Source organism: Nicotiana tabacum, chromosome 9 (assembly GCF_000715075.1).
Source record: "Nicotiana tabacum cultivar K326 chromosome 9, ASM71507v2, whole genome shotgun sequence".
NCBI lineage: Eukaryota > Viridiplantae > Streptophyta > Magnoliopsida > Solanales > Solanaceae > Nicotiana > Nicotiana tabacum.
This window is the reverse complement of record NC_134088.1, coordinates 2,144,909-2,152,865: the sequence shown is the minus strand read 5'-3', so window position 1 is coordinate 2,152,865 and position 7,957 is coordinate 2,144,909.

Below are 7,957 nucleotides of genomic sequence, written 5' to 3'. Positions count from 1 at the left end.
TTCTCATGCCATTGTCTAGATCCTTCTACTATCTTCCTCAGTATCTTGTTGATGTTCTTATTGGCTGCTTCAACTGCTGCATTCGCCTTGGGATGATATGGGGTGGAATTGCGGTGTGTAATCTTAAACTGTTGGCATACCTCCCTCATCAAATTGCTGTTAAGATTTGCACCATTATCCGTGATGATCACTTTTGGGACCCCAAATCTGCAGATGATATGGGAGTGAACAAAATCCACCACTGCCTTCTTGGTTACCGACTTGAAAGTTTTAGCTTCCACCCACTTGGTGAAGTAATCGATGGTCACCAGAATGAACCTATGGCCGTTGGTCGCTTCTGGCTCAATAGGCCCAATGACATCCATGCCCCATGCGACAAATGGCCATGGCACTGACATTGTATGCAATTCTGTCGGCGGAGAGTGAATCAGATCTCCGTGTATCTGATATTGATGGCATTTCCTCACGAAATTGATACAATCATGCTCCATAGTGAGCCAATAATATCCTGCTCGAAGAATCTTCTTTGCCAATACATATCCGCTCATATGTGGCCCACAAACTCCAACATGCACCTCCGCCATAACCGTCGTGGCTTGATTGGCGTCTATACATCTTAGCAATCCCAAGTTTGGGGTTCTTCTGTACAACACTCCTCCACTGAGGAAGAAACCATTTGCCAAACACCGAACGACTCTTTTTTTGTCTCCGGTGGCCTGCTCCGGATATATCCCCATCTTGAGGTACTCCTTTATGTCATAAAACCATGGCTCGCCATCCACTTCCTCCTCTACCACGTTGCAATAAGCATGCTGATCACGAACCTGAATGTGCAATGAGTCAACGTACATTTTGTCGGGGTGGTGTAACATTGATGCTAAGGTGGCCAATGCATCGGCAACCTCATTATGAACTCTCGGGATATGTCTGAATTCCACTGATCGAAATCGCTTGCTCAGATCGTGCAAACAATGTCGATATGGTATGAGTTTCAAATCACGTGTTTCCCATTCACCCTGAATTTGATGCACCAGGAGGTTCGAGTCTCCCAAGACCAAAACGTCCTGGACATCCATGTCTACAGCTAGTCGCAGACCCAAAATGCATGCTTCATACTCGGCCATGTTGTTGGTACAATAGAAATGTAGCAGAGCTGTAACAGGATAGTGACGTCCCGTTTTCCGAAATGAGTACCGCTCCTATTCCAACCCCTTTCGCGTTTGCGGCTCCATCAAAGAAAAGCTTCCAGCTTGGTTCCTCGGGTAATTCCAGCTCACCTGTATGCATTACTTCCACGTCCGGAAAATACGTCCTCAAAGGCTCGTATTCTTCATCAACGGGATTCTCAGCCAAGTGGTCGGCCAGCGCTTGGGCTTTCATGGTCGTCCTCGTCACATAGACGATATCAAACTCTGTGAGCAAAATTAGCCATTTTGCTAACCTCCCTGTAGGCATAGGTTTCTGGAAAATGTACTTTAATGGATCCAAACGGGAAATGAGATAAGTAGTATACGAGGACAAGTAGTGCTTCAACTTCTGAGCCACCCAAGTTAGGGCGCAACATGTCCTCTCGAGTTGAGTGTACTTGACCTCATATACTGTAAACTTCTTGCTAAGATAATAAATGGCCTGCTCCTTCCTTCCTGTAATGTCGTGTCTCCCCGGCTCAGGTGGAACCAACACAGGTGGATTAGACAGATACCCTTTGATCTGGTTGAAAGCCTCTTGACACTCCGTCGTCCAGTCTACCGCATCATCTTTCTTCAGCAGCCGAAATATGGGTTCACAAGTCACCATGAGCTGAGCGATGAACCTGCTGATATAATTTAGTCTTCCCAATAGACTCATTACCTCCGTTTTGTTCTTTGGCGGTGGCAAATCTTGGATGGATTTGATCTTGGATGGGTCCAACTCAATACCCCGTCGACTGACGATGAATCCTAACAGCTTTCCTGAAGGAACCCTGAAGGCGCATTTGGACGGGTTGAGCTTAATATCATACCTTTGCAGTCTTTGAAAGAACCTCCTTAGGTCTGCTACATGATCTTCCTGATGCCAAGACTTTATGATCACATCATCTGCGTACACTTCAATTTCTTTGTGTATCATGTCATGAAACACAGTAGACATTGCTCTCATGTACGTTGCCCCAGCATTCTTCAATCCGAATGGCATTACCCGGTAGCAGTAAGTTTCCCATGGCGTAATGAAAGCCGTCTTTTCCGCATCTTCTTCGTCCATTAAGATCTGATGATATCCTGCATAGCAGTCCACAAAGGATCCGATCTCGCGCCTAGCGCAATTATCGATCAAGATATGGATGTTGGGCAATGGAAAATTATCCTTAGGACTTGCCTTGTTGAGATTGCGGTAGTCGACACATACCCTGATTTTCCCATCCTTCTTCGGCACTGGTACCACATTGGCCAACCAATCGGGATATTGAGTGACCCGAATAACTTTCGCCTGCAGCTTCTTGGTCACTTCTTCTTTGATCTTTACACTCATGTCCATCTTAAACTTCCTCAGTTTTTGCTTGACCGGAGGGTATGCCGGGTCAGTGGGCAACTTATGAACCACTAGATCGGTGCTTAATCCCGGCATATCATCATATGACCATGCAAAAATATCTTTGAAATCGATTAGGGCCTTGATCAATTCCTCCCTGATGTTTGGCTCAATGTGGATGCTGATTTTGGTTTCTTTGACATTATCTGCATCCCTTAGATTTACATCCTCGGTGTCATTCAGATTAGGCTTGGGTTTCTCTTCGAACTGGCACAATTCTCGGTTTACTTCTTCGAAGGCTTCATCCCCGTCATATTCGGACTCATCATTATAATCGATCTCTTGTATAATTAAGCCGGGGTCAGATTAATTTATTAGACTAGATCGAAGATCCGTTGTGCATGCCATGTCATTAGAACTAGTAAAAAGAGAACTGTTCAGAAAGAGAAAAGAACAAAACAAAATTAAAATAAGACAAGAAAAGAGAATTTTATTAAAAATACGGGATAACAGGGTTCACACTTTACAAAATAAAACGGGATTTGGATTACACCCTGGAGTAACCCAAAAAACAAGAAAGAAAAATCAAAGCCTACTACCAGGACTCCCTCCGGGTAGGAAGAGGAGTAACCGTCCAATTGTTGGTTTTGGCCTCAGGCCCCACAAACTGTATGTCTGCTCCACTAGAACCCTCTCTAACTTCTACCATATTGACATCAGCGAACAGCCTTTCGAAGCTCTGATTCAAATTGTCCATCCCAATCAATGGTCCGAGAATTTTCGGGACCGGTGACCCCTTGGCACTCGCTCTAACAAAGGACCTGGAGAGACGCGGTATTGGTTTGGGAAGAAACCAAACTCTATTCTTCATTTTCCGCGCTTGCTTTACATCTGCCGCAGTAGGTTTGAACCCCAACCCAAAAGTCTCTAAATTCTTGGGCAAGGAGACAGGTTGAACAATCCCCTGAAGCTCAGCCCCCAGGCCTTTTCCTGGCACAAACTCATTACCTAGCATCTCTGAAACCATCATGACAGTTGCGGAAGCTACCTGGGGTGTGGAATGCTTTCACCTCCGGGAATCTTGTTTGCTGTCACTGCATCAAAAATCTGGTAAACCCAGGAACTTTTGTCACCGTTGGCTTCTATGAAGGGCACAAAGCGCCTCCCATGGTGCACGTAGTGTCTTCCCCATGAAGCACGACATCTTTTCTGTCCCATTTGAACTTGACCATTTGATGCAAGGTGGATGGCACCCTTTGGCCGCGTGGATCCACGGTCATCCCAACAAGAGGTTATAAGATACCGCGGCATCCAATACCTGGAACTCCATGGTAAACTGGACCGGGCCGATAGTCAACTCAAGTATAATATCCCCTACGGTGGTCGTTCCACTTTCGTCAATTCCTCGGAGGCAAATGTTGTTCTTGTGGATTCTACCATGGTCAATCTTTAACTGGTTCAGGGTGGATAATGGACAAATATTGGCACTTGAGCCGTTATCCACCAACGCCCAGGTAACTGCCGAATCTTCACATTTGACAGTCAAGTAGAGAGCTTTATTATGTTCTGTGCCCTCCACTGGTAGATCATCATCAGAGAACGTTACCCTGTTTACCTCAAAAATTTTGTTGGCAATCGTTTCAAGGTGGTTTACTGAAATTTCATTGGGCACATGAGCTTCATTTAGTATCTTCATCAGGGCCTGGCGATGCTCATCCGAATGAATCAACAATGATAACAACGAGATCTAGGCCGGTGTTTTCTTCAATTGTTCGATCACGGAATAATCCTGCATTTTCATCTTTTCAAGAATTCCTCAGCCTCTTCTTCTGACACGGGTTTCTTTGCTACTGCTGGGTTAGACCTTCTCAACTCCACGGGAGCAAAACACCGTCCCGACCGAGTCAGCCTTGCGCCTCACAACTATCCTCCTCCACTTGCTTTCCCCTGTACATTACCACTGCATTTTCATACTTCCAAGGCACGGCCTTGCTATCAATCACTGGTAATTGGACTACCGGCTTTATGATGGCCGGTTCCCTGCAGACTCCTTTCACAAGAACTACGGGTGTGGGTGCCGTTCCTGATACCACCAATTTGGTTGGCTCTGGTTTCCTTGTTGCGGCGGATGGACTTTTCCCTAATATCACCACTGGCTTGGCGTATTCCCCCTTCAACTGTACCCCTGCTTCCCTACCGCTCGATTCTTCTTTCGGAGCGGCATGGATCATCATCACCATCGGTGAGGGTTTCCTCGGCTCTCCTCCTTTGTACACTAACTCGATCATGTGAGCTTCGTGGTGTATTGGCAATGGGTTCTGGTTGATGTTGGGTGCCTCTGGAGTCTGGACCTCGATCTTGTTGGCATCAATAAGATCTTTTATTACATTCCTCAACCTCCAACATTTTTCGGTATCATGCCCCAGCATTCCCAAGTAGTACTCACTGCTTATCGATCGGTCCAAATTTTGGGGTAGGGGGTTTGTCCCCCTAGGCTCGACAGGACTCACCAAACCTAGTTGCCTCAATTTGTGGAACAAGGCGGTATAGGTCTCTCCCAACTCAGTAAAAGCTCTCTATCTCTATAGCCTGTCATTTCTAGCAGCTTGATTTCCTCGAAAACCCGCCCCTGGAGGGTTCCTGTATGCCCTTGGTGGAGGATAGGCATTTTGTGGTGGAGGGTATGTGTTCTGTGGAGGTGCATATGTGTTTTGGGGAGCCGGCGTGCGCCATTACTGGCGAACCGGAGGCTGAGTGTATGTTTGGGCTTGGTGTACGGAGAAGTGTTGTTCTTGAGGTGGATAGTAGTGTTGTGGCGGGCTGTATGGATAATTTGGCATGTGGGGTCCAGGTTAGTTGTAGTATGGTTTGCCGGACCTGGACCAACTGCCTGTCTCAACCGTGGCGACTTCTTCTTTCTTCTTCCTTCCCAGCGCACCTCTTGTGCCGCTCTGAATGGCCTGGGTCGTTGCTTTGAGCGCTGAGTAATTCAGGATTTTATCGGACCTCAGTCCTTCCTCTATCATAACCCCTATCTTTACTACTTCATTGAAGGACTTTCCAACCGTCGTCACCAAGTGACCAAAGTAAGTTGGATCCAGCGTTTGCAGGAAGTAGTCCACCATTTCCCCCTCTCTCATGGGAGGATCAACCCTGGCTGCCTGTTCTCTCCAGCGGAACCCAAACTCACAAAAGCTTTCCCCAGGCTTCTTTCCGGTCCTCAGTAATGTGAGACGGTCAGGTACTATCTCGAGATTGTATTGAAAGTGACATGCGAAACCATGTGCTAGATCATCCCAAGTGTACCATCTGTTGGGATCTTGCCTGGTATACCATTCCAATGCCGATCCACTCAAGCATTGACCAAAATAAGCTATCAGTAGCTCATATTTGCCGCCTGCTCCTCTCATTTTGCTACAAAAGCCCCGCAAATGTGCCATAGGATCACCATGCCCTTCATATAAGTCGACTTAGGCATCTTGAATCCTGTCGGGAGTTGGACGTCCGGGAAAGGGCATAGATCCTTGTAGGCCACGCTGACCTGGTTGCCTAATCCACGCATGCTTCTGAAGGATTGCTCCAGGCTTTTGAACTTTCTCATTACCTCATCCTGCTCTAGAATCTTAGCCGGCTTTTCAATCTCCGCCGGGACCTCCAAGTGGGGATTATAGGTATGGGGTTCTGGTGCATTGAATGTGGGTTCAGGGGGATAGTACTGCACATCGTGAGCCTGAAACAACGGCTCACTAGTTGATCTTTGCAGCATGGCTGGTGTGGGTCCCATAAAAGCGGGAACATTTGGTGGTGGGAAATGTTGATGGGGTGGTGGAGCTTGGGAATCATAGGGGCTTCTCCCCTGATAATAGTGGTGATTCGGGAGGCTTGTTGAAGGGCCAGGGTGCGGGTATTCCGGCATATGCCCTAGGGGCTCAGGGCTCTTTTGTACTTTATCCAAGGCTAACTGCATCGCATTCATCTCCAATCCCATCCTCTCTATCTTCTCCATTGCCTCTTTCAGCAACTGGCTTACTGGCCTTTCTTCCTCGGTACTGTTTTCTGAAGTAGTCATGATTATTTGTACAGGTCCCTTGGATCTGGTTTGATAAGGGTGTGTTGCCAGAATGCTTTAACACTAACTGTTTGATATTTGTGGGAAACAACAAACTTGTTAGCGTTAGAGTTTAACATATTTGATAATAGCACATTGGGGATGCAATGCTCCTAGGCAGTTAACCATTTCTAATATGTTTTGCTTCAACCGCATGTGTCATCCCGACTTGCTTTATTTGTGCCTTTAAAGTGTTTTGGGAACCCCCATTTTTCTCTTTATTATTCTTTCTTTCTTCCTTCTCTCTTTTTTTCCTTTCTTTCTTTCTTCTTTTTTTTTTCCTTTTTCTTTTAGTGGCGGTCGAATCTTATGTGGATTGCCTACGTATCACGTCCCCGCGTGAATCAGACCGGACATAGTTCTGCCACAAAGTAAAGACACAAAATTCATTTGGAATCTTTCAATTCATCACCAAAATTTGCTATTACAAACTACTTATTTTAAACAAAAACAGCAATAGTACAGATTCCAAAATTCTTAACCTGACTCGATGAAAAGAAAAAAACATAACGGACCCATAAAGTCAACCAACAAGACTCGAACTAAGGATATATTAAGGATTTCAACTCAGGTGCTCGCGAGGCATCGTTCAGCCTTTCTGCGGACTTTGGTGTAAGACCTCTCTGCAAGCTCTTCAACTCATTCATGATCCGGTGGACGTAGCCCATGATGGAGGCAAGAAGGATATCAGGAGGTATTTGCTCACATGCTAGGCATCTCATGTAGATGTAGTGCCCAATCTCATCAATCCTTCCTCGGATGTTGTCCCTTTCGACGAACAGTTGCTCTATTCGCCGGTTCTTTAGTCCCAGTATTCGAACATTGTCGGCGATTCGATCCGCTCCTGAAGAGTGGAGTTTGTTTCTCTCAACAGTCTGATGCTTATTTCAGAATCCCTTATGACTGGTTGTAGATGCTTTCTCCGTGCCATTGTTCCTTTTGCCCATCTGACCCACATTCTTGCTATGCAAGCCTCGGATCTCTCCAAGTCTTCTCGGCTTTTGCTGACTTGATTTCTCAACTCTGCTATCAACTTTTCATCGGAGCGACGTTTCTGTCGGTCGCTGTTACTCTTACTGACTTGGCGAATTCGGGCTTTCAGTGCCTGGTTTTCTTTGGCTAATTTGTTCTTTTCACCTGCTCCGAGGCGACTTGCACGTTGTTCTCAAATATAAGCCTTTCAACTTGTCGCTTCAGCTTCCCGATTTCAGCCCGGTAGCCTTCCTCTCTCATTAACCAGCCCCACTGTTCCTGCGAATCATCCATAAATTGTTGGACGTGAGCTCTTTTAGCAGGTCTCTGACGAATCTGGAACCTTCTCCCAAACCAAACATCGTACTT